This window comes from Microcaecilia unicolor, chromosome 5 (genome assembly GCF_901765095.1).
Source record: "Microcaecilia unicolor chromosome 5, aMicUni1.1, whole genome shotgun sequence".
Taxonomy (NCBI): domain Eukaryota; kingdom Metazoa; phylum Chordata; class Amphibia; order Gymnophiona; family Siphonopidae; genus Microcaecilia; species Microcaecilia unicolor.
Window position 1 is genome coordinate 13012045 of NC_044035.1, and position 27821 is coordinate 13039865.

The following is a 27821-nucleotide window of genomic DNA, read 5'->3' on the forward strand; positions in this document are numbered from 1 at the left end:
ACAAAGTGTTCCAGAAGGGGGACCATATCTGTTGTAATTCTTCGCCCGCACTCGAGTTCATGTCCTTGATTCCTATTCGTTCCATACGCATCAAGTGTATCATCTGCGTGCGCCATTGTGTCACTGTGGGATATTTGTGCGTCAGCCATTCTTTCAGTATGACTTGTCTGGCGACCACAACAGCTTTATTGATGAAGTTTTTATATCCTTTTGGAATCGGGTGCCTAATTTTAAATTGACCAAATAATAACATTGGTTCACATTCCCACTGCTTTCGCCATAAAGTGGATATATTCTGTACCAAATTTTTCCAGAATTTTTGGATTCCTTCACAGGACCAAAACATGTGGCCCAATGTTACGCCATCTAATCTACATTTGGGGCATTCTCCCCATGGCGAGAGTCCCATATAAAAAGCTCTTCGGGGTGGTATATAAAGACGGAAAGCAAATTTATACTGTTGTTCCCAGTGTCCCATCCAGACCGAGCGTCTGGGGATGGACAAGACAAATGTCTTAATTGTTTCTGTCGTTATGTTAACTTGCAAGTCTTGTTGCCAGTCAGCCTCCAATTTTTTATAGTTTGGTTCCGGCATTGTATCTCTGATGTGTTTATGATAAAAGGATAGTGGCACTTTCTGTTGTGACTCCAGTGAAAGGGCTGCCGAGAGTTCTTCCTGAACATCCTCTGCCAAATGCTCCCAACGTAATGATGTCACATAGTGTTTTAACTGAGCATAGTGAAAAATTTCTGCATCTGGCAATGTAAATTCCTCCTTCAAAACTGAGAAGGATTTCATGCGTCCCTCCTCTGTAACCACTTGCAATACATACTTTATTCCCTTTCTCTCCCACCTGCGAAAGACTGAGTACAGCTGTCCTGGGACAAATGCCATGTTATCACATATAGGGAGGATAGGGGTGGCTTTTGGGGCAAATTTGTGCATACGACAGACCCATCTCCATGCTGCTCGGGCCATCTGCACAATACCAGTTTCTCTCAATATGGCTGGAATACGAGCTCCCGTCCCGTGCAAGTAATTACTAAAATGTACCCCCGGCGTTAATTGCAATTCTAAGTCTGTGTTGGAATATTCTTGGGTAGATCTGAACCAATCGTTTATGTGTCTCATGCCGCATGCCACATTGAAATATCTTATTCTAAGCAGTCCCAGCCCCCCATGTTCCACCGGGATCTGCAATGACTCTATTGAAAGGCGCGCCCTCTTTCCCTGCCACAGGAATCGCTGTATCATAAGTACATAAGTACATAAGTAGTGCCATACTGGGAAAGACCAAAGGTCCATCTAGCCCAGCATCCTGTCACCGACAGTGGCCAATCCAGGTCAAGGGCACCTGGCACGCTCCCCAAACGTAAAAACATTCCAGACAAGTTATACCTAAAAATGCGGAATTTTTCCAAGTCCATTTAATAGCGGTCTATGGACTTGTCCTTTAGGAATCTATCTAACCCCTTTTTAAACTCCGTCAAGCTAACCGCCCGTACCACGTTCTCCGGCAATGAATTCCAGAGTCTAATTACACGTTGGGTGAAGAAAAATTTTCTCCGATTCGTTTTAAATTTACCACACTGTAGCTTCAACTCATGCCCTCTAGTCCTAGTATTTTTGGATAGCGTGAACAGTCGCTTCACATCCACCCGATCCATTCCACTCATTATTTTATACACTTCTATCATATCTCCCCTCAGCCGTCTCTTCTCCAAGCTGAAAAGCCCTAGCCTTCTCAGCCTCTCTTCATAGGAAAGTCGTCCCATCCCCACTATCATTTTCGTCGCCCTTCGCTGTACCTTTTCCAATTCTACTATATCTTTTTTGAGATACGGAGACCAGTACTGAACACAATACTCCAGGTGCGGTCGCACCATGGAGCGATACAACGGCATTATAACATCCGCACACCTGGACTCCATACCCTTCCTAATAACACCCAACATTCTATTCGCTTTCCTAGCCGCAGCAGCACACTGAGCAGAATGTTTCAGCGTATCATCGACGACGACACCCAGATCCCTTTCTTGATCCGTAACTCCTAACGCGGAACCTTGCAAGACGTAGCTATAATTCGGGTTCCTCTTACCCACATGCATCACTTTGCACTTGTCAACATTGAACTTCATCTGCCACTTGCACGCCCATTCTCCCAGTCTCGCAAGGTCCTCCTGTAATCGTTCACATTCCTCCTGCGACTTGACGACCCTGAATAATTTTGTGTCATCGGCGAATTTAATTACCTCACTAGTTATTCCCATCTCTAGGTCATTTATAAATACAGTGCATTTAATTTTTTCTCATCTGACCTTCTTAAGTATACTGGTACTGTCTGCAACACGTTGTAAAGAGTATGTAGGACAGGCCCCAAAGGAACCCTGGGATAGGCCAGAATACCCCCGTTATAGGCAGGCATTCCCCAGGAAAAAACTAGAAATAAAGAACTACAACTCCCAGCATGCCCCAAGGGAGACCGGGGATAAGAGAAACTATCTGCATTCCCAGGAGTCTCCAGAGGAGGGCCGCAGGGGAAGGAATAAGGCTGATTCTCCAACCTGGTGGGTGGTGGAACAGGTGGGTGGAGAAAGAAGAGCCACCAAAGAGCTTTAATGAAAGCAAGGGTGAGCAGCTGGGAGAGGGGCGGGGCGAGGAGAATATGGATTGGGCTCCTGAGGAGAGAGAGGCAGAGAGTGAGCCTTGCCCTATGGAGTTGACTGAATCGGAGAACACCCTGGAAGAGCCGATGGACTTTTCAGCTCTGGCTCAGCGAAAGCCAAGGAAGTAGCGGGGCCAAGCCGGGTCAAGCGGGAGGAGGTCAGGTAGGAGTATGACTGACCAAGAGGGTGGGACCCTAGGCTTTGAGCCCGCGCAAAGCCATTACTGTGTTTTGGAAAGCTTGGCTAGAACTGAACTGTATTTTGAAAGCCTGACTAAACTGAGCTGTGTTTGTGCAAGCTTGGCTAGAACTGAACTGTGCTTTTGAAAGCCTAGCTGGACTGAGCTATGTTTTTGAAGCTTGGCTAGAACTGAACTGTGTTTTGAAAGCCTAGCTGGACTGAGCTGTGTTTTGGTAAAGCTGGACTAAAAGTGAACTGGGTTTTGGAAAAACCCGCTACCCTGAACAGGGTATTTGTTTTCTTTCTTTTTTTTTTAATTATGTGCTGCTACTCTCCCCCAGGAGGGAGGGAGAGGCAGCAGCTGTGGAAGCCGGGACTGGGAAACTAACCGGTTTGAGAAAGGTGAACAATAACTGTGCTTTGTTTTGTGTTTTTGGTGCCACAACTGAGGGAAAGAGGGAAACCCCTTTTAGGCAATAAAAAAACTTCATTGTTCCGAGGAAAGAAGGGAGCAGTACTGGAAGGTGTTCTTCAGGTTGTGAAGAGCTGCAACCGCTGAGAAAAGAGGATCCACTTTACAATTGGTGTCAGGAGTGGGATCGCTTCGCGGACCTGTCGCTCGAGGAGGCCAAGACCAGCAGGACAGAAAAGCCCGACGGAGGGGCCAACGCTGAGAAAGGCGCAGACCCGTCTGGGGTTCCGGTAAGCGGGGCCTAGATTGGGGGGAAATACAGGGATCCTAGTAAAAGGGGAAACATAAGTAGTGAAACCACACTTGGAGGTGTCCTCTGTTTTTTTCCCCCACCAGGAGTCGCTGTTCCGGAGCAAGGATGGACCCCAAGGAGATCTTCGCTTGGATGACGATGCAGTTCCAGAAACAGCAAGAACTGACGGGGAAGATGGTGGAAGACTCCTTGACGGCGGCACGAGAGCAGCAACAACCGGTGCTGAATATGCTCCAGGATTTTTTCCAGCGAGGGATCGAGGCTCCCAGGGGCGGTGGAGCCGGAGCAGCTGGACAGGGGCCAGGAGGAAGCGGTGCGGTAGGCCCTTTATCCCTGAACTCACTTACTTGGGGAAAGTTGTCTGAGAGGATAATGTAGATGATTTCCTGACCGCCTTCGAGAGGGTGGCAGTGGCCGCAGGGTGGCCACAAGAGCAGTGAGCCATGCGGTTAGTGCCTTCATTATCTGGGGAAGCTCTAGGAGCCTTTAGAGACTTGGCTCCTGGGGACGCTGCTAACTATGGGAGGTTGAGAGAGGCCATTAAAGACCGGTATGGACTGAGTACCCAGGCTTATAGGCGTAAGTTTCGGTCCACTAAATGGGAAAAGGGGGAAACCCCTAAAGCGCTGGCCATTAGACTGATGGACTTGGTAAAAAAATGGTTGGAACCTGATCGCCACACCACGGGAGAGATTCTTCAAGAATTAGTAGTGGAGCAGTTCCTGCAGGGCCTTCCCAGGGAGATTCGGGCAGGATTGGTCCAAAGGGGCTGTAAGACGGTGGAGGCCGTGACAGCCGGGTTGGAGTGTTATTTGGAAGCCCAACATTGGGGAGGACCCGACCTGGAGGGTGGGAAACCCCGACCGGGGGGGGGGGCTGGGGTTCCAAAAGTTCCCTCTTTAAGTCAGATCCCCAGGGGGGGAAACCCGATTACGGCTGGGGTGGTAAAAAGCCTGTAGTGCCCTCAGGCCCTGGAAAAAAGGCCCCCTCGTATGAAGGAAAACTCTGTTATAAGTGTGGGAAGACTGGGCACTTCGAGGGATTGCCCAGGTCGAGAGGGATGGACCTCGCAGGTTGCCCAAGGGTTTAGGCCTCGGTATACTGCTAAGGTGGAGGTTGAGGGTTTACCGATTGTAGCCATGTTAGACTCCGGGGCAGACCAGTCCATGATCTCTAGGAGGTTATGGGAACAAATAAGAAAAAGGAGGACAGGAGGTAAGGATACCTATGAGGGAGCAGTGGCTATTCAATGTATACATGGGGCCAGTACTCGTTATACCCTCCATAGGGTTCACGTGAAGGGGCCCACAGGGGAGATAGAGATAGCCATTGCCGTTCTGCCCAGACTGCCACAGGAGATGATTTTGGGAAGGGACTGGCCCCCCTTTACCGAGTGTATTAGTGAAAAAAGAGTGTTGGTCACTACCCGCTCTCAGGCTCGGCGAGACCCTGAGGTTGAGGAAGAGGGAATAGGAGGTATTTTTCCTTTTCAAGGGGAGGTTTTAGGGGAGCCGGGAAAAGAGAGAAAGGGGAAAGCTTTGAAAAAAAGGGAGCAGAGGGGCAGACGGGAGGCCTTGGAGCAAGCAAGAAAAGAAAGTTATCTGCCAGTGGCCCCGAAAGAATTGAGCGAGCAGTTTCCCCAGTTTCATAGGGAGCAGGCCACGGACCCTACTTTAGAATATGCCTGGGAACGGGCCCGACAAGGGGAGGGCCAGGAAGCCCCGGGGTTCATGATAGAGGGGGACATTCTATATCGCAGGGTACCCAATTGGGAGAACTCTGAAGCGGGGAGACAGCTAGTAGTCCCCCAAGCTTTCCGTCCCCTAGTAGTAAGGCTCGCGCATGATCACCCTTTGGGGGGGGGGCATAAGGGCTCCCAAGCTACCCTGACTCAGATATTGGGCCGGTTTTATTGGCCAGGAGTTTATGGGGAGGTGGAGAGGTATTGCAAGTCCTGCCCCAACTGTCAGAAGGTGGCAGACCGGCTACCGCCTAAGGCACCGTTAAAACCCCTTGCTAGAGTGGAACAACCGGGGAGGAGAGTAGCCATGGATATTATTGGCCCAGTAACAAAATCTCAGAGAGGCTGCCTCTACGTTTTAGTGGTTATGGATATGGCCACTAGGTACCCCTGGGCCATTCCTTTGAGAAGCATATCAGCGAAGGTCATTGCCAGGGAATTGATAAAAATCTTTTGTGAGGTGGGATTCCCCCAAGAAGTTTTGACCAACAGGGGGTCCAACTTTATGTCAAGTACCTTAAGGCAAGTGTGGGAGGCTTTTGGGATACAACATATCCGTACAGCGGCCTACCATCCTCAAACTAATGGGATGGTGGAACGTTTTAATAGAACTTTAAAGGGTATGTTAAAAAAAGCGTTAGGCGAGGATAGGACGGGTTGGGACCAACTGTTACCCTTCGTGCTATATGCCTACAGGGAGAAGGTGCAAGACTCATTAGGAGTTGCGCCCTATGAATTGATGTTTGGACGGAGGCCCAGGGGCATTTTAGATATTTTACAGGAACACTGGGTACCCCCGGACACCTCCGATCAGTCAGTGGTCGAATACCTACAGGATCTGAGGACCAGATTAGATAAGTTACAGGAATATTCCCAGGATATGCTTGAACAGAGCCAAAATCGTCAAAAGGAATATTATGATAAGGGTACTCGTGAGAGGGAGTTTGCAATAGGAGATAGGGTCCTTATCCTAATCTCGGAGGATCCTCATAAGTTTGCCTCTAGGTGGAAGGGTCCCTGGGTGGTGAGGAGGAGACTTGGGCCTCTTACATATGAGGTGGCGAACGAAAAGGGGCGGGTCCAAACCTTCCATGTTAACCTGATGAAACCCTGGGTAGCAAGGGTAGGCTTTCAGACCCGGGGAGAGGAGAAGGAGGGAGAAGAGTTGGGACCGCAAATAAGAGATATTTTCAAGCCCGGTGAACCAGGGGTTAATCCCCGGTTGACACAAGTACAAAAGAAAGAGATAGGAAGGCTCCTGAAAGGGTTTGATGATGTGTTGACGGCCTGCCCGGGAAATACTCACCTAGTGGAGCATGACATCATAACGGATAGGGGTAAAGTAGTTCGGCAAAAGCCATATAGGCTGTCCCCCATGAAAAGGAGGGAGGTGATAAAACAGGTCCAGGAAATGTTAGACTTCGGGGTGATCGAGGAGTCAAATAGCCCCTGGTCGAGCCCAGTGGTGTTAGTACCAAAACCCGAAGGGGAGTGGAGATTCTGCATAGATTTCTGCCAGCTTAATAATATCTCGCAAGCAGATGCATATCCTATGCCCTATATTGAGGAGCTGGTGGACAGGCTAGGATCTGCACAATATCTCACCACCCTGGACTTGACAAAAGGGTACTGGCAGATTCCCCTTACGTCAGGGGCACAAGCTAAGACCGCCTTTAGTACGCCCATAGGCCTGTATCAGTTCAAAAGATTGCCCTTTGGCCTTAATTCAGCAGCTGCAAGCTGCCAGAGGTTGCTGGACAGGGTTCTCCGACCACATCAGGCATATGCCGCCGCCTATATGGATGATGTGGTAATACATAGTGGAGACTGGAACACCCATTTAAACCAGGTAGAGGCAGTGCTGCAGGCTTTTAGGGAGGCAGGTCTCACCCTGAACCCAAAAAAATGTTATTTTGCGCAGTACAGGGTGAAGTATTTAGGGTATAATGTGGGAAGGGGAGAGGTCCGGCCCTTATTGAATAAGGTTAAAAGCATCCAAGAGTTTCCCAGACCAAACACCAAGAAACAATTGCGTAGATTCCTGGGGATGGTAGGGTATTACCGCAGGTTCATCCCGCATTTTTCCGCAATGGCCACTCCCTTAACTGACATGCTGAGAGGGAAGAATCCGGACCACTTGAGGTGGGAAGGGGAGGAGTTGAGGGCATTTGAACAGATGCAGAGGGCCCTGTGCCAGGAACCTGTGCTGAAGGCAGTTGATTTTGAAAAGCCCTTTATCCTTCAAACAGATGCTTCATGGAGGGGGTTAGGCGCAGTGCTGTCCCAAGAGCATGAAGGGGAGGAACACCCGGTGCTTTATTTAAGCCGGAAGCTCCTGCCTCATGAGGAACATTACTCCACCATAGAAAAGGAGTGTTTAGCCATACGATGGGCAGTGCAGGAGTGTAGTGTCTATTTAGAAGGGAGAAAATTTAAGTTGGTAACGGACCATGCTCCCCTGAAATGGTTGAATGTAATGAAGAATAATAATGGGAGACTAATGCGTTGGTACTTAGCATTGCAGCCTTTCCAATATGCTGTGGAGCATCGTCCCGGGCGATGTTTAGGAAATGGTGATGCTCTGTCCCGGGTGGAGGAGGAGGAGGAAAAAGAATGCGGGGGTGGAAATTTAAGGGGGGGGGGGTATGTAAAGAGTATGTAGGACAGGCCCCAAAGGAACCCTGGGATAGGCCAGAATACCCCCGTTATAGGCAGGCATTCCCCAGGAAAAAACTAGAAATAAAGAACTACAACTCCCAGCATGCCCCAAGGGAGACCGGGGATAAGAGAAACTATCTGCATTCCCAGGAGTCTCCAGAGGAGGGCCGCAGGGGAAGGAATAAGGCTGATTCTCCAACCTGGTGGGTGGTGGAACAGGTGGGTGGAGAAAGAAGAGCCACCAAAGAGCTTTAATGAAAGCAAGGGTGAGCAGCTGGGAGAGGGGCGGGGCGAGGAGAATATGGATTGGGCTCCTGAGGAGAGAGAGGCAGAGAGTGAGCCTTGCCCTATGGAGTTGACTGAATCGGAGAACACCCTGGAAGAGCCGATGGACTTTTCAGCTCTGGCTCAGCGAAAGCCAAGGAAGTAGCGGGGCCAAGCCGGGTCAAGCGGGAGGAGGTCAGGTAGGAGTATGACTGACCAAGAGGGTGGGACCCTAGGCTTTGAGCCCGCGCAAAGTCATTACTGTGTTTTGGAAAGCTTGGCTAGAACTGAACTGTATTTTGAAAGCCTGACTAAACTGAGCTGTGTTTGTGCAAGCTTGGCTAGAACTGAACTGTGCTTTTGAAAGCCTAGCTGGACTGAGCTATGTTTTTGAAGCTTGGCTAGAACTGAACTGTGTTTTGAAAGCCTAGCTGGACTGAGCTATGTTTTTGAAGCTTGGCTAGAACTGAACTGTGTTTTGAAAGCCTAGCTGGACTGAGCTGTGTTTTGGTAAAGCTGGACTAAAAGTGAACTGGGTTTTGGAAAAACCCGCTACACTGAACAGGGTATTTGTTTTCTTTCTTTTTTTTTTTATTATGTGCTGCTACTCTCCCCCAGGAGGGAGGGAGAGGCAGCAGCTGTGGAAGCCGGGACTGGGAAACTAACCGGCTTGAGAAAGGTGAACAATAACTGTGCTTTGTTTTGTGTTTTTGGTGCCACAACTGAGGGAAGGAGGGAAACCCCTTTTAGGCAATAAAAAAACTTCATTGTTCCGAGGAAAGAAGGGAGCAGTACTGGAAGGTGTTCTTCAGGTTGTGAAGAGCTGCAACCGCTGAGAAAAGAGGATCCACTTTACAACGTACAGCCATCTAGGAATAATCACCATATTATATAATGCGATTCTTCCCCTCAGAGAGAGTGGCAATGAAGCCCAAGTTGCAAGACTTAACTCAGTATCTTTGACCATTCGACGTATGTTTTGGTCATATAGTTTTATGAGGTCTGAGGGAATGTGCACTCCTAAGTATTTAATTGTTTCTGTTGCCCTCTGCAGTGGCATGGTCCCACCCACAACTGTTGGCGTTTCTGGGCCTAATGTGAGAACATAGGACTTAGCTTTATTTAATTTGAACCCTGATAACTGGCCATACTGATCTATGCTGTCCAACAGCGCTTCCAATGATTGATCTGGATTTGCTAGAGTCATCATCAGATCATCCGCATAGGCTAATATCTTCACCTCCTGATTTGCTACCTTTACACCCTCAATTTTCTTTGCAGCTTTCACCACTCTTAACAGCGGTTCCAGCGCCAATATAAAGAGCAAGGGCGACAGCGGGCAACCTTGTCGTGTTCCTTTCTCGATTGTAAACTCCTCTTCACTGATCCCATTCACTATCACCTTCGCCCCTGGATTACAATATAGAGCCTTTACAGCTTGTACAAACCAGCCCTGTATTCCCACGCTTTCTAAAGTTGAGAATAGGAAGTCCCACCTCACAAGGTCAAATGCCTTTTCTGCGTCCAAACTAATCACCATAGCAGATTCTCCCATGTTGTGACAGGAGGCTATTGCAAGTAGTAACTTCCTAACATTATGTGTTGCCTGTCGCCTCCGCACAAACCCCACCTGTTCTGGGCCTATAAGCATGGGTAGCCACTGGGCTAATCTCTCAGCCAGAATCTTAGCTAGCAACTTCACGTCTAAATTTAGCAGTGAAATTTGCCTGTAAGAGCCTACTTCATCAGCCGGTTTACCGGGTTTGGGGATCATTGTGATAAGCGCCGTATTTGTATGTAGGGGAAATTCCCCGGTGTTCACTATCTCTTCATGGTATTCCAAAAGGGATGTCAGCGCGTCTGGGGGTAACATTTTGTAGTATTCCCCAGAATACCCATCTGGGCCTGGTGCTGAGTGTCGCTTTAGGGATTTCACTGCCTTCTGTATTTCTAACAATGTTATTGGACTGTAACCCATCTAATCCTTCTTCGGGTATCTGATCTAGTCCTGCATTCTTGAGGTACTCAGAGAGGTGTTTATTCGCCGGCCCCTGCTCTACAGAGTATAGCTTAGCAAAATACTCAGTGAACATCTTCCCGATTCCTTTTCTATCTGTAATTATGTTCCCACGTGTGTCCTTTAGTGCCGCTACTGACCTAGGTCCCCCCCCAGTTTTTAACTAGCCGTGCCAAGAGTCTCCCTGGTCTGTTCCCAAATCTCTGCAACTTATATTTGTAATACAGTGCAGATTTGTTCTCTCTCTCATGTAAAAGTGAATTAAGTGCCACTTGCGCAGCTTTCAAGTTTTCTAGCGTTACTCGGGTTGGGTGTTGTATGTGTTTTTGTTTGGCTCTTTTCATTTGCTCCTCCAAATTTAGTATAGCTTGTGCCCTTATCTTCCGCTTACGGCTACAAAAGGCGATAATTTCCCCCCTTAGTACTGCCTTCGAGGCGGACCAAAACAGTGTGGGTTGGCTATGTGCATGTACTTTATTATTCTCTGCATAGTCCTTCCATTTTTCTTTTAAATGCTTTTGAAATTGGGGGTCCGCGGCCAGGTGAGCTGGGAAGCGCCATCCCCTCCCTCCCCTCCCATTGGCCGATACTTCTAAGTCTATCCATATTAACGCATGGTCAGAAATCACCTCAGGACCAATAGTTGCAGTTCTTACCTGAGGGAACATTGTGCGTTCTACTAAAATGTAGTCTAGTCGGGCTAATGTGCCGTGAGCTCTGGACCTATGTGTAAAATCCTTTTCCCCAGGATGCAATGTTCTCCAAACATCTATGAGGTCAAGAGCCTGAGAGAGGGCCCGAAACTCCTGTACTCTATTTCCCGCATAATGCTGGGATGTGGGGTTCGTGCAGTCAATCTCGGGATCTGCTACCATGTTAAGGTCTCCCATTATGACCATTTGCTTATTGTGATTCCCCAAACAGTGACCTATAATTGTCTTATAAAACTGTGGGTCATGTGTCGTTGGTCCATATATTCCCACCAAGATTAATTCAATGCCTTGTAACCACACTTGCAGCATTATGTAGTTCCCTTGTGCCCCTTTAGCCAACACTTGAGCTTTATAATTTAGCCCTTTCCTAAACAATACCGCCACTCCTCCTCTCCTACCTTGTGGAGTCGCCGAAAAGCTCTCCCCCACCCAGGATCTCTTCAATTTAGCATGCTCTACCTCTGTGAGTCGGGTTTCTTGTAGGCACACTATGTCTGCTTTGTGTCGCTTTAATTCGGTCAATATTTTAGATCTTTTTATGGGGGAACTAATACCCCCCACATTCCAGGACACTAATCTAACCGGCATAATGCTGCTTGTTTAATATAAAATGGGTTGTCACCTTCTCTAAATTTTCTTTTTAATTTGCTCTCAGCCCTGCACAGGGTTTTTATCACTTGGGCTATTCTATGTAGTATCATGGTCTTTACTGTTCTCCTAAGCCCACCATGCCACCTCAGTCTTTCGCTTTGTATTTCCCCCCTTTTACATCTACTTCTTCTTACCCACAACCAGGTCCCCTCTCTACTATACCAATACATGGACGAGTTCCCCCCCCTTTCCCCCATCCCCTACCCCTTCCTTCGGTCTCCCTTCTCTCTTCTACCCCTTTCTGTTCCGCAAGCTACTTACGGATCTGGTATTCCGGATTTTGCAGAGGGATTCCCCACTCTCCTCCAAACAATTAAATTATTACCAGTCACCTTTTGTCCAATCATATGGTGCTGTTTCTTTTTCTTCAGCCCTCCATTGATGTCGCTCATGCCTTTTTACCAAGTTTTTGGTCAGTTGTAAAGGCCTGAGCCTCTGCCACGTTTTGAAAGTGCTTCCACGTGTCCTGATGTCGTATCTTCAAATGCGCGGGATACATCAACGCAAATTTTACGTTTTTTTGTGCCAATTCCGCACATAGCGGGTGGAACGCCCGCCTCTGCTCTTGTACTTTCTGAGAGAAGTCTTGAAAAATCATTATCTTCTGCCCTTCAAAGCGTAAAGACTCTCTTTTCTGGCGGAATCCTTGTAGTATTTCCACTTTGTGCCGAAAATTCATGAGTTTTGCCACTACTACTCTGGGGCGCTGGGAATTTTCCATTCGGCGCCCTACTCTGTGGGCCCTCTCGATAACCAAGTGGCCTGTGGAATCAGTCAGGGCTAGTTCTTTTGAAAGCCAGTTCTCCAGCCAGTCCGACAAGTTTCTATCCTGTATCCGCTCCGGGATCCCCACTATCCTTATGTTGTTCCTCCTGGACCTGTTTTCTAAGTCTTCCAGCTTAGCGGCATGCTCCGCCAGCTGCTGTTGTAGTTGAGCAATATCGGGGCCCTGCGCACGTGTATCATCTTCGAGCGCCGCCACTCTCACCTCAAGGTCTCCCGCTCTAGTCTCCAGTCCATCGAGCCCAGTTTGAATGGCCTCCAGGCGTTTAGACAGTGCATCCCAGCGCGGATCTTGCTGTTAGTTGTTCCAGTTGCATCTCTGTGAATGCCGGCGCCGCGACCGCGGAGCCGTCCGCCATTTTGTTTTCTCCACCTCCAACCTTTCCCCTCGTTTTCGTGCCGGTTTTCTGCGCCATTTCGGTGGGGGATTTATGGACGAACGTGTTCATGCAGCCAGTCACTTAGGTTCACGATGGAGGGTGTTTTGTACGCGATGTGACTTTTTATTTATCCGATTTAGAGCGGGGGTTCCCGGAGCTTCAGACAGCTGCTGCCGCTTCGCTCACTGCATAACCGGAAGTCTATCATCCTCACTTTAATATTCCCTTTTCTCGTTTGTCCCGTTTGTCCTAATTAGATTGTAAGCTCTGATGAGCAGGGACTGTCTCTTCATGTTCAAGTGTACAGTGCTGCGTACGTCTAGTAGCGCTTTAGACATGATAAGTAGTAGTAGTAGTAGTTAGCCTGAAATGCGGAGGCATGATCAACCCGGGGCTCCTCCCTGCAGCACTGAGCGATGACCAGTAAGATAACCAATGGAAACCATTCCATACAACTGCTTTATGGACCTGATTTGAAAATAACTTATTCCCATTTGGTGAGAGCTGTGGGAAAAAAAAAAAAGCTTTATTGCCTATGGTCCAGTGGCTGCACTGCCTCTTTTAATTCACCGAAATGCTTTCTTTCTTTTTTTTAAACAACAGCTACAGAGTTATTACTTGAAGCTTGATCGGCAAGAGGTTTCCGAAAATACATAAAACATCAGTAAGGTAGAAGACAATGTGTCTGTGCTGTTTCATTTTCGTTATATGTTCTTAAATTGATTGGTAAAACAGGCGTAATAACTCAGCCCCGCTGTCAGGCTGCATGCAATCCTGCAAACCTGAACCAAAATATCATTTTCTATAAATGCCACATGTATTAATTGAACTGCACAGAGGAAAGTAATGGCCTGCTTAGCTATTCATCCCTATTCCCCACAGTATCTTTCAACTGTACAAGTCTCTGAAAATAGCACTGCATAAATTTGAATTAGATTTTACATTTCAAAGCATTCTTCAGCACACAGCCTGCTACTCTGCAACGCGTGTCAGTATGTCAACATTAAAGAAAAAGCCAAAAGGTTATATGTAAATTATTAATTATCTAAAGCAAAGAAAAATTAAATAAGCTTCACTATAGTTATCTCATGTCTTAAAGACATCTAACTCTATCTAGCTAGATTCTGGGCAACAGGGGAAACGATACATTCATTGCCCCTGCTTTAGGTAAACAATAGCATAAGGTTTATTGTGACCTAATGGGAAAAAAAACACTTTCCAAGGGGTCTCCTTCTTTTGATATGAAATTTCTGGATCCTGACAAGTCCAAGCTGGAAAGACTGTAAGCCGCTTCTGCTTAGAATAAGGAATTTTTTTTTTTTAGTTTAAAACAAAATTAGGAAGGATTAAAATGATGCTAATGGTATTGAATGGTTTTCATGCTACATTTTCTTTCTTAAATATTGAACACCTCCAGATTGTATCGTGGAACCGTCTACGGCCGTGGCTCCCAAACCTGGCCCCGGAGGCACCCCAGCCAGTCAGGTTTTCGGGATATCTACAATGAATATTCATGAGATAGATTTGCATACAGTGGAGGCAGTGCATGCAAATCTCTCTCATGAATAGTTATTGTGGGTATCCTAAAAACCTGACTGGCTGGGGTGCCTCCGGGACCCGGTTTGGGAACAACTGGTCTATGGAAAAGATGATAAGAAGCCATCCGGGCTGCTGAAAAGCTGTAGACCTCAATGAGAAGCTCTGTGGGCAGTTGTGTTTAACACAACTGGGCAACCTGGGGACAACCCACAGGTTGGCTGCAAAGAGACAGTGGTAACCTTAACCTTTTCATCTTGCTATACCAGATGTTCTCGAGCCAGTCCTCGAGACACACCCAGCCAATCTTACATAGTATTATGTTAAATTAGAACAAACCCCTTACTCTGGTCATAATTATATCTTTTGCAATATAATGTAAGCCACATTGAGCCTGCAAATAGGTGGGATAATGTGGGGTAGAAATGCAGCAAATCAATCTGGGTTTCAGGATGTCCACAATGCATAGGCATATATGAGATCTGTGGATATATGTATGAATGTGGATTGAAACTGAAAATCGCTGCGAAGGAAACTTGATATAAGGATCCGGTTTGAGTGGAGTCATTTGCTTCAGTAGAAGATTGACCCACCCCGAAGACGTCGTGAACTTCTTTTTTGGATTCTTTTTTCTGTTTATCAACGGACTAGTGATCGATACTCATCAATGAACTTCATGATGGAACATCTAACATTTCGTTGTTTGGAATGAAGATAAGGTAAGTCATCTGATTTTTGTGACGATGTATTTTTCTAATAGGTCATGAAAGTTTGAAGAACTATATTGAGTATCAGGGGGGGTTAGAATAGAACACAGTCAATGTATAAGTAGTTGTTAAATATTAACCAGTGATTATGTTTGATTTGAATAAAGCAATGTGTTTGTAATAATATTTAGTATTGATTTTGATAAAAGATGATTAGGTCATAATAAAGTGATCAATGCATATGCATGAGATAGATTTTGAATGGAAATCTCTCTCATGCATATGCATTGTGGATATCCTGAAAACCTCACTGGCTAGGACTGGGTTGACAGCTCCCGAGCTATACAAACTAGGGGCATGTAGGAAAAATTGTTCTGTTTAGTTTCCCAAGTTACCTATGGCATTTTTTTGTTTTGTTTTGATTTTTTTTCTTTGTTTTTGTTTTGGGAGCAATACTGTATTGTACAACTTAATATTCTGCCTTTAACGTTAAGAATGCAGGGCAGATTACAAATAAAAGAGAAATTCACATGCGAAGGAATTTACAACAGTCTTCCTTATCAAAATGCCAAATAGAGTTTACAATCACTGATTTAAAAATGAGTACGTTTTCAGTGCCTGAAGATACCTAATAAATACGGTAGGGAATATTGTTCCAAATTTTGGCTTACTTTTTCCATTGATGAAAAATCTAAGTTCAGTCTTTGTATACTTCTCAAATTTGACTAACTAATAGGAAATATTAAAAGCTGAACTATGTTTATGGAATTCAATCTATACAAGTTTTTATAAATCATAAAACTATTTTAAAATGAAGCCGTGACTCCACTTTAAGTCGGTGTAGTTTATTCAAATGTGGAGTCGCTTCACGGAACTTTCCCAGCATAAAATTCAACCTTGCAAATGTGTTTTGCAACAGTTGCAATTTCAATGTAGTAGAACAGTACAAGGAATTGCAATAGTCCAAATAAGGCCTGAGCCATACTTCTAAAACTTGCAAGGCTTAGAGATGATCATACAGCCCTTAAATGACATAAATTAAAGAAAAACTTCTTTACAAGCTCATTGGTCTGAAATTCAAAAGACAATTTTAAATCTAGGACCATACCTAGAACTTTAGATTTACTTTTGAACTTGAGCAATTCACCTGAGGACAAAATGACATTCGTTGGAGAAGTTTGTTTGCAAATCTCCAAACCTCAATAGTTTAGTTTTATTTTTGTTTAGTCTGAGAAAGCTGATATTAGTGCAACTGTCTACTATCAAACATATAAACGGCAAGTGACCGACTCACCTGCAAATGCGCAGTAGAGACTTCCCTCTCTGTTCCGCCCTCGCGTCAAGACGTGATGACGTCAGAGGGCGGAACAGAGAGGGAAACGAAGTCGGAGTCACTGTCGGACGCTGCCGCCTGGAAACAAACATCGCGCACACCAACCTTCCCCCTCCCCCCTGCCACCGCTCTCGCCCTCCTCCATATCGGGCCCCCTGAACTGACCCGACAGCGCCTCTCACCTCCGTGTGGAAGCGCTGCAGTTCTTTGCCCACCTTTGCTGGCGGAGGACCCGCAACCCCTGCCAGCGAGGTCCTCTTCTTCCGGCGCAAGGCTTCGTTCTGTTTCTGTGAGTCTGAACGAAGGAAGAAGAGGACCTCGGCTGGCAGGGGTTGTGGGTCCTCCGCCAGCAAAGGTAGGCGAAGGCGAGGGCGGGTTGCGGCGGGAGGGGGGGGGTCGAGTCTACCTGGGATGTCGGTGTGGCGAGTCTGCTAAGAATGCTGGCCCCCAGACGTCTCAATGATTTGTTTTTGTGCATTTTTCCCTTGGACTTTTTATTTTTTCAAAAATGGTGACAAAAGCAAAATACACTGAACACAAAACGTCTAGGAAATGGACATTTTTGAAACAAAAGGTTTTTCTGCTTCAAAAATCGCTATGTTTGCTACTTGATTTTTGGATGTTTTCAGCAAACCGCCCAAAATCGGATTCAGACATATCGAAAATGCCCCTTCACATGTTCTGTTTTTCAAAAACCCTGCAAACCAATTAAAGACCATACCTGTAATTCCCATGTCACTTATATCATAAAAATTGCACACAGTGAGCACTGTTCTTCTTTAGAACACCTCCTGATAAATAGTGCACATTACTGAGAACAGGGCACATCAGTAAAAAACAGTTACATAAGTACATAAGTATTGCCATACTGGGAAAGACCAAAGGTCCATCGAGCCCAGCATCCTGTTTCCAACAGTGGCCAATCCAGGTCATAAGAACCTGGCAGAAACCCAAATAGTAGCAACATTCCACTAGAACCCCAAAGAGTAGCAAGATTCTAGAATTCTAAAGAATAACAAGATTCCATGCAGAATTTCAAAGTGTAGAGCAGCATTCTATTTAGAACCCTAAAGAGTAGCAAGATTCCATTCAGAAACCCAAGTACATAAGTATTGCCATACTGGGAAAGACCAAAGGTCCATCGAGCCCAGCATCCTGTTTCCAACAGTGGCCAATCCAGGTCACAAATACCCGGCAAGATCCCAAAAATGTACAAAACATTTTATACTGCTTATCCCAGAAACAGTGGGTTTTCCCCAAGTCCATTTAATAACAGTCTATGGACTTTTCCTTTAGGAAGCCGTCCAAACCTTTTTAAATCTCCACTAACCTAACCGCCTTTACCACATTCTCTGGCAACGAATTCCAGAGTTTAATTACACGTTGAGTGAAGAAACATTTTCTCTGATTCGTTTTAAATTTACTACATTGTAGCTTCATCGCATGCCCCCTAGTCCTAGTATTTTTGGAAAGCGTGAACAGACGCTTCACATCTACCCGTTCAACTCCACTCATTATTTTATAGACCTCTATCGTATCTCCCCTCAGCCGCCTTTTCTCCAAGCTGAAGAGCCCTAGCCGCTTTAGCCTTTCCTCATAGGGAAGTCATCCCATCCCCTTTATCATTTTCGTCGCCCTTCTCTGCACCTTTTCTAATTCCACTAGCAATAATGGGCACCATTGGTGAGACAGAAAAACAAAAATCAAAATTTCATTGCTTTTTCCTATCATTTGGGTTTGAAAATGATATGAAACAACATGAGAAATATCAGTGGTATTTCCCAAGTCATTTCAAACAAATGCACATCCTTAATTCACGTGTTTTTAGCTTGAAAGGGCTATCCAGCAAACAGGTTATATTGATTTCAAACTACTCGTATGGTCAGTTTTGACCTTGCAGAAATCCAAATGAAGAAAAAAAGTAACCAAAAGAACTAAAGCAAACAAACATACATAACAAAAAACCAAAATTTTCCCACAGTGAGTCACATCCAATTACGAGCTTTTGGTTATCTGGAGAAGTGGGTGGTATGTGGCTAGGTTCCCACAGGATCACTCCCTCACTGAGACTGAGCCACATTATGATAGGTGGAGTTACACCTACTGAGTCAGGGGTCCTTTTACTAAGGTGCGCTGAAAAATGGGCTGCGCTAGTGTAGGCGCGTGTTTTGGGTGTGCAGAGCCATTTTTCAGCGCACCCGTAAAAAAGACCTTTTAAAATGTTTGCTGAAAATGGACGTGCGTCAAAATAAAAATTGGTGCGCGTCCATTTGGGGTCTGAGACCTTACCGCCACCCATTCACTTAGAAATAAGGTCTCATGCATTAACCCCTAAGAGAAAGACTGCACCGGCTTCCAGTCAAAGAACGTACAGTGTTCAAGGTTTGCACTCTGGTTCATAAAGTCATTCATGGAGATGCTCCGGCCTACATGTCAGAACTTATTGACTTACCACCTAGGAACGCTAAAAGATCAGCACGCACGTTCCTAAGCCTTCACTTCCGTAACTGTAAAGATCTAAAATACAAACTAATACATGCATCCAGCTTTTCCTACGTAGCCACGCAGCTGTGGAATGCATTGCCACTTGACCTGAAAACTATTCACAACCTAATCAACTTCAGAAAATCATTAAAAACTTTCCTTTTCAACAAGGCATACCATAATAATCAACACTAGGAATCCTAACACATCATTATTTACTTGATATTCTGACAGTTTTCTTACATACCGAATAGCTTATACCTATTATGTTACACATGTACTTTATGTAATGCCAATTGTTTCTTTACTCTTGAATGGCTCTTGCCATGTAAGCCACATTGAGCCTGCAAATGGGTGGGAAAATGTGGGATATAAATGCAATAAATAAATAAATAAATAACAATGCGGTAATCGTCTATGCGCACAGAATGAGGATTACCGCCTGGTTTCTGCCACGTAGCGGACGCGAATCAAAAATGAAATTACAGTATGGGCCAAGCAGTAGCCGGGTGGTAACTCCGAATTGCCACGCGTTGGACATGCGTAGGCGCCAACGATACTTAGTAAAGGGCCCCTCAGAGGGGTGGGGTTCAGGCAGGAAGGTGGTTAAATGCCCTGAGGTAGAACATCAGAGAGGTCCTGAGTGAAGAGGTTTCCAGGAAGAGGCCCCGGAGTCAAGAGGTCTCAAAGGGAGTGGCAACTGAGGCTACAGTACCCGGGAGGAGTGCTAGGGAAGAGAAGTAGCCAGAGCTAAATGTTTTCCTGGGGTGGGAAACTGTAAGCAGTCAAGTCAGCCTCCAGGCATTGATTATATGTGCAAACTATAACAGAAACCCTAATTGAAACTTTAAAGTATTAAAAATGTTCTCATTTGCTCATATTGTATACAAAATACTTTTTGTAAAAAGCTCAATAAAATTGTATAAATATTTATTTGTTGTGCTCAGTTTTTTTTGGTGTATTGCTGTGGACTAAAAGTCCAAGCTTTGCAGGGACACCACATTTACATCATAGCACATCCTACCTCCATCCTGATCATAATGTTTAATTAATGGACAATATCCAAAAAAAGATGTTAAAAAACTGATGTTCAAAAAAAATATTATTGAATAACAGCTACTTAGCTTAGGTAGAGATTGTGCAGAACCAAAGATCTTCTTCCTGCAAAGTTCTTGTCCACTGCAATACTTTTTTCAAACAAATCACTCCGTGCAAGACATAAGAACAAAAAAAATCACTGTTCATCGATTTTAGCAGAAGACTGCTAAGGTAGGAGAGAACCTTGCAGAGTATTCCTAAAGTGTATAAATTTGATGTGTTATTGAGAAGGGACCTGAGGTGGCATCAGTTGCCGAGTATTTGGGCCTGGCTAGGAGTCAGCTCCATGAAAAGTATTGATTGCGACTCTATTGAGAGAGAGAGAGAGAGAAACTCCACTTAGACGGACTAAGGGGGTCTTTTACTAACGCTTAGCTCGAGTTATCTGCTACAGGGCACATAGAAATAACATAGGCCATGCTGCAGATAACTCGAGCTAAGCTTTAGTAAAAGACCCCCTAAGCCTGTACATAAGTATTGCCATACTGGGACAGACCAATGGTTCATCAAGCTCAGCATCCTGTTTCCAACAGTGGCCAATCCAGGTCATAAGTACCTGGCAGAAACCCAAATAGTAGCAACATTCCACTAGAACATCAAAGAGTAGCAAGATTCTAGAATTCTAAAGAATAACAAGATTCCATGCAGAATTTCAAAGTGTAGCAACATTCCATGTAGAACCCCAAAGAGTAGCAAGATTCCATTCAGAATCCCAAGTACATAAGTGTTGCCACACTGGGACAGACCAAAGGTCCATCAAGCCCAGTATCCTGTTTCCAACAGTGGCCAATCCAGGTCATAAGTACCTGGCAGAAACCCAAATAGTAGCAACATTCCACCAGAACCCCAAAGAGTAGCAAGATTCTAGAATTCTAAAGAATAACAAGATTCCATGCAGAATTTCAAAGTGTAGCAACATTACATGTAGAACCCAACGAGTAGCAAGATTCCATTTAGAATCCCAAGTACATAAGTGTTGCCATACTGGGACAGACCAAAGGTCCATCAAGCTCAGCATCCTGTTTCCAACAGTGGCCAATCCAGGTCACAAGTACCTGGCAAGATCCCAAAACAGTACAATACATATTATGCTGCTTCTCCCAGAAATAAGCAGTGGGTTTTCCACAAGCCATTTTAATAAGGAGTGGAGGAGTAGCCTAGTAGTTAGAGCACCGGTCTTGCAATCCAGAGGTGTTTAGTTCAAATCCCACTGCTGCTCCTTGTGATCTTGGGCAAGTCATTTAACCCTCCATTGCCTCAGGTACAAACTTAGATTGTGAGCCCTCCTGGGACAGAGAAATATCCAGAGTACCTGAATGTAACTCACCTTGAGCTACTACTGAAAAAGGTGTGAGCAAAATCTAAATAAATAATGGTCTATGGACCTTGCATTGCATAGCTATAATTCAGGTTCCTCTTTCCCACATGCATCACTTTGCACTTGCTCCCACTAAACATCATCTGCCATTTAGTCTCCCAGTTTTGTAAGGTCCTCTTGCAATTTTTCACAATCCTCTTGTGATTTAACAACTTTGAATAACTTTGTGTCATCAGCAAATTTAATTACCTCACTAGTTACTCCCATCTCTAGGCCATTTATAAATATGTTAAAAAGCAGCGGCCCCAGCACAGACCCCTGCATAACCCCACTATCAATCCTTCTCCATTGAGAATACTGACCATTTAACCCTACTCTCATTTAACTTTTACCTTATCAATAGAAATCAAACAAAATAAAACATGGAAAAGAAAATAAGATGATACCTTTTTTATTGGACATAACTTAATACATTTCTTGATTAGCTTTCGAAGGTTGCCCTTCTTCCTCAGATCGGAAATAAGCAAATGTGCTAGCTGACAGTGTTTATAAGTGAAAACATTCAAGCATTACTATGACAGTAAAATAGATACCATTGGAGATTCTACATGGAATGTTGCTACTATTGGAGATTCTACATGGAATGTTGCTACTATTGGAGGTTCTGTTGCTACTATTGGAGATTCTACATGGAATGTTGCTATTCCACTAGCAACATTCCATGTAGAAGGCTGCGCAGGCTTCTGTTTCTGTGAGTCTGACGTCCTGCACGTACGTGCAGGACGTCAGACTCACAGAAGCAGAAGCCTGCGCAGCCACATTGCTGATCTACGAGGGCCGACTTCTACATGAAATGTTGCTAGTGGAATAGCAACATTCCATGTAGAATCTATAGAAATCAAACAAAATAAAACATGGAAAAGAAAATAAGATGATACCTTTTTTATTGGACATAACTTAATACATTTCTTGATTAGCTTTCGAAGGTTGCCCTTCTTCCTCAGATCGGAAATAAGCAAATGTGCTAGCTGACAGTGTATATAAGTGAAAACATTCAAGCATTACTATGACAGTCTGACAGGGTGGGAGGAGGGGGGGTGGGTAGGAGGTATGCATGGGGACATCAAAGCATATCATTGATATTCTAACAGGATGGGTGTGGATAGGTGAGGGGAGGGTGATCAAGAGAGACATACAGCTTTATGGTTTATAATGGGCTAGGAACCCCAGATACTTGTTAAGTCCTTTCTGTTGGGTGTTAAAATATTCAATCATTCTTTCAAAGGTCTTACGTTCTTGTATGGTTTTAAAGTTACCTTTTACCTGCAACCTGTATGCGAGTCAGTCATATTTGCGTGACGTCCTATGGCCAGCTGCTAACAGACATTAGCATCCGTTAGGTGCCACATGGCTCATAGGTATAAAATAGGACATACAGCATTTAGTTCACGCTAAGCTTTAGCAAAAGGGCCCCTTTGAGATTCTTTTCCTGGTCAGTAACTAATCAGGACAAGTGGTGAAATTATCAGGTAACAGACTGAGCCCTGCCCTTCCCCAATGACAATCAGAATTCTGCTGCCCTAACAGTGCTCTCAGCAAAGCTACCTAGGGATGCCATATGCTGCAGATCCAGACAAGCCCAATAAGAATCACTTCATAAATCTGGCTTCCGCATCCTAACATCTTGCAATAAGCATATTGCATAAATCTACTGAATTGCACAATCCTCTCCCCCCCCCCCCCAACTCTTGCAATCCATTCACACGAATAACCTTCATGAAATACACTTAAAAGTTCCTTTTTCTGAAAACTTCCTTTTTTAAATAAATATTATCCACTGCCAATAAGAATATCATGGTTTCTGTTCAGCATTTCCATAAAGAGGGGATTTTATTTATTTATTCCATGATTTAGCCCGTCCTCCCAACAGCACCCAGAACGGAATTTTATCTCTCTATATAAAAAGCAACACCAACGTTCTATGAAGCCTCCAGCCGGAAGTGTGAAGGGGGCGAGATATCCGGTTTCCCTATGAGTGTCTGCCCCGCCTTCTCTGTAACACAGTCAGTGAAGGAAAACAGCAGAGCACGAAATCAAATCGCTGGCTCTGTAACAGTGAAGGACTCAGAGGGGGGAGGGGAGAGAGGCCAGAGGGCAGGGACACACACACTCCCACATGCACACAGAAGAAAACATTGCTAGCCCCCGTTTCATTTGCATCAGAAACGGGGCTTTTTTACTAGTAATATAATAAAATAGTACAACGTATATTAAAATTAAATTTAAACAATGGTTCCAGCCTGACAATTTCCATTTTTAGAATGGTTTGGTGCCATGTGTACTTATAATAAATCGTGCATGCATGTATAAGTAACAAAGTACAAGATTCGTTTTATTTGATTAACCGCTTAGGGTCGGACCATCAAGGCGATGTACAATATAAAAAATATAAACAAAAATACAACTGTAGTTGAGAGAAAACATCATAGACCAAAAAGAGTAAAACAGGCACCGAAGGGAACAAATGTATAGTCCTCAAGTGGTCAAATCAGCTGTCAAAAGCCTCCCAGAAGAGATGGACATTAAACGGAGCTTTGAACTTAGAAATGTTGTCCACTGTTCGTATTGGCAGAGGCAAAGTGTTCTACAAGGAGGAGCCCAGAACGCTGAATACTGACTTACGAAAAGTGGCCAAAGGCACCTTGAGTGATCCGGGAACCACCAGCTGATGTTGTTGACTTGAATGCAGTGCTCAAAGGGGAACATAGGGACATGTAAACTGGTGATTGTAATACTTTAAAAATGAAAAGCAGAATTTTAAATTTAATTCATTGATTCACTGGCAACCAGTATTCTAGCTGTAAAAGAGGTGTCACGAGCAGTTTAACAGCAGTATTCTGAAGCAATTGCAAGCGCTTGGTCTCCTTCTGGCTGACCCCTGATAAAAGGGCATTACAGTAGTCTATGCATGTGAGGACAAAAACACGGATGAGGATGTACAAGGCACTCTGATCCAGAAGTAAATATATAGTAAATACTAGACAACAAAACAATACCAAAACTTGACAAAACCAAACTCTCTACACATGGTTGCTTCAGCCACTCTGTCACTAATGAACGTTAACGCACTACCACTCTATTTCTCATGCTGAAATGAACTTCCTATATTTGATTGTTTAACTTACTCTATAATTTACTCTATCATGCATGAACTTTGTATTTCTCATTCCGGATATGGCGATCGCCACTACGGCATAATGTAAGCCACACTGAGCCTGGAAATAGGTGGGAAAATGTGGGATACAAAAGCAATAACTAACTAACTAACTAACTAACTAAATAAATAAAGGTGTTGAACTGAGCTAAGGCAGTACAGATGGAAAAAGCATGCCCTAACCGTAGAGGAGACCAAATGTTGAAATGTGAGATTTGGATCCAGAAGAACTCCCAACACTTTAATAGAATCGCAAGGTTTCAAGGTAATCCTGACTAGAGAGAGGAAGGAAGGGCGTCCGTTGCTGCTGAGCCCTGCTAAACAGTAGCAGGCGAGTTTTCTGCGCATTAAGCTGTAGTTTATTACTCCCCCACCCCCACCCAGGTCTGCTCCAAGCGTTGTCAAGGAGGGGGGGGGGGGCATCCACTGAATCTACAGGTGCCAAGACCTGGGCATCGTTCGCATATATGAATGGCATCAGACCTAGCGACTTGATTAGGAATGCAAAGGTGTTAAAAGGGAACCCTGAGGAATGAAAAGGGGCCAAAGTGGCATTTTTCCATAACACCTTATAGGTCCCATCTGTAAGGTAGAAGCGAAGCCACTGAAGAATTGGGCCTGTAATTCCTATTCCTGCTAAACGAGACAAGAACAGATCTCGATCCATCATATCAAAAGTTGCTGTCTAGTCTAGTGATAACAGCAGAACTGAACGTCTATTTACTGGTTCGGATTGGATGGCCATTGTCATCCCCACGTCTGGCTGAAGTGCAACTTGCAGTGAGTTTCCACATATTCTGAAAGATGAGCCAGCATAATATGTTCAGCTACCTTAGAAAGAAATGGAAGCTGAGCTATTGGCCGATAGTTGCTCATCAGATCCTTCTTCTCCTTCAGCTTTGGCCAAATGGTGGCTGCAAGTGGATAGAACCAGACCTCGCATTTCAGCGGCCCTCTGTGGTTAGCCCTTACAAACACCTGTGTTCTGCTCTCAGTGTCTTTTGAAGCTTTGTTATACTTGCCTCTGGGCGTGCTGGGAGAAGCAGAATTCCCCCCTCCCTCTGATTTATCTCCTGAAGAAAACTGAGAGAGATGGTAGCTGAACCTAGGTCATAGATCCAGCATGTAGAGGGCCTTAACGCTCCATGCTAAGAAGCAAACTACGGTTGGATTTAGAATTTTAGAAAAGCTGCTATTTATACATGTATACTTGCCATGGGTGTACCCATTGGTAGATCTGGGCCCATCACTTTTGCCTCAAATCCACCCAGCAGCAGAACTCTCCATTCTATAGCTCGCGGGGATCCCTAACCCCATCAGCTGAAGAAAGCCAGACCCACCCAATCACCTAAAGTGCGGCTGTAAGCAGCTCAAAGTGCCACCGTCGAAGCAGGCATGCAAGCATGCTCAGTTCTCGCACATGCTCAGCACTGGCAGCGGCACTTTGAGCCACTAACATCTGTGTACTAGGTGACTGGGTGGGCTCTGGAATTCTTCAGCTGGTGGGGCTGGGGGGGGGGGGGGGGAAGTGAAGCAGGAAAGAAGAAAGGGGAGGTGAAGGAACAATGTTTCTAGTGCCCATCCATTTTTCCTACTGTCTCCCCTCTCTCAATATTTCTGTTCTGGTTACACTACTGATACCTGCAGTACACAGATTTAAAAGGGGTTATTTTCTGGATATGCTGTGGGGCGGATCTCTGAAATATACATGTATTCCCTATTTTGCAACGGAAATACAAGTATAGTTCAAAACCTTTCCCTCTTCTACTACAACGTATCCCTTCTGAGCTCAACTCAGTGTCATATACTGAGTCTGTTCTCAAACTCTGCATTATGTACTGAGTCCCTGATGCTCAGAAGCAAAGGCGGGCGCTATAGGTGCTGGACTAGCGCCCACGTTTGCCGTCACACAATTCACAGACGCCCCTACTACTTATCATATCTATAGCGCTACTAGACGTACGCAGCGCTGTACGCTTGAACATGAAGAGACAGTCCCTGCTCGATAGAGCTTACAATTTAATCAAGACAGACAAACAGGACAAATAAGGGATAAGGACAAAGAGTAGCAAGATTCTGGAATCCCAAAGAATAGCAAGATTCCGGAATCCCAAAGAGTAGCAAGATTCCACACAGAATGCCAACAGTAGCAAGATTCTGGAATCCCAAACACTACTACTACTACTTATCATTTCTAAAGCGCTACTAGACGTACACAGCGCTGTACACTTGAACATGAAGAGACAGTCCCTGCTCGATAGAGCTTACAATCTAATCAAGACAGACAAACAGGACAAATAAGGGATAAGGACAAAGAGTAGCAAGATTCCGGAATCCCAAAGAGTAGCAAGATTCCACGCAGAATCCCAACAGTAGCAAGATTCCGGAATCCCAAAGAGTAGCAAGATTCCATGCAGAATCCCAACAGTAGCAAGATTCCGGAATCCCAAAGAGTAGCAAGATTCCACGCAGAATCCCAACAGTAGCAAGATTCCGGAATCCCAAAGAGTAGCAAGATTCCACACAGAATGCCAACAGTAGCAAGATTCTGGAATTCCAAACACTACTACTACTACTTATCATTTCTATACTAGATGTAGGCAGCACTGTACATTTGAACATGAAGAGACAGTCTCTGCTCGAAAGAGCTTACAATCTAATTAGGACAGACAAACAGGACAAATAAGGGATAAGGACAAAGAGTATCAAGATTCTGGAATCCCAAAGAATAGCAAGGCTCCGGAATCCCAAAGAGTAGCAAGATTCCACACAGAATGCCAACAGTAGCAAGATTCTGCAATCCCAAACACTACTACTACTACTTATCATTTCTATAGCTACTAGATGTAGGCAGCACTGTACATTTGAAATGAAGAGACAGTCTCTGCTCGAAAGAGCTTACAATCTAATCAAGACAGACAAACAGGACAAATAAGGGATAAGGACAAAGAGTAGCAAGATTCTGTGCAGAATCCCAAAGAGAAGCAAGATTCCGGAATCCCAAACACTACTACTACTACTTATCATATCTATAGCGCTACTAGACGTATGCAGCGCTGTACGCTTGAACATGAAGAGACAGTCCCTGCTCGATAGAGCTTACAATCTAATCAAGACAGACAAACAGGACAAATAAGGGATAAGGACAAAGAGTAGCAAGATTCTGGAATCCCAAAGAATAGCAAGGCTCCGGAATCCCAAAGAGTAGCAAGATTCCGGAATCCCAAAGAGTAGCAAGATTCCACACAGAATGCCAACAGTAGCAAGATTCTGCAGTCCCAAACACTACTACTACTATTACTTATCATTTCTATAGCTACTAGATGTAGGCAGCACTGTACATTTGAACATG

General features: G+C 44.9%; 1 protein-coding gene across 1 annotated transcript in view; it reads right to left on the reverse strand.

Moving 5' to 3' along the window:
* The window catches only part of ATRNL1 (attractin like 1), a 1590902-nt gene that overhangs the window by 517951 nt on the left and 1045130 nt on the right, over positions 1-27821 (reverse strand).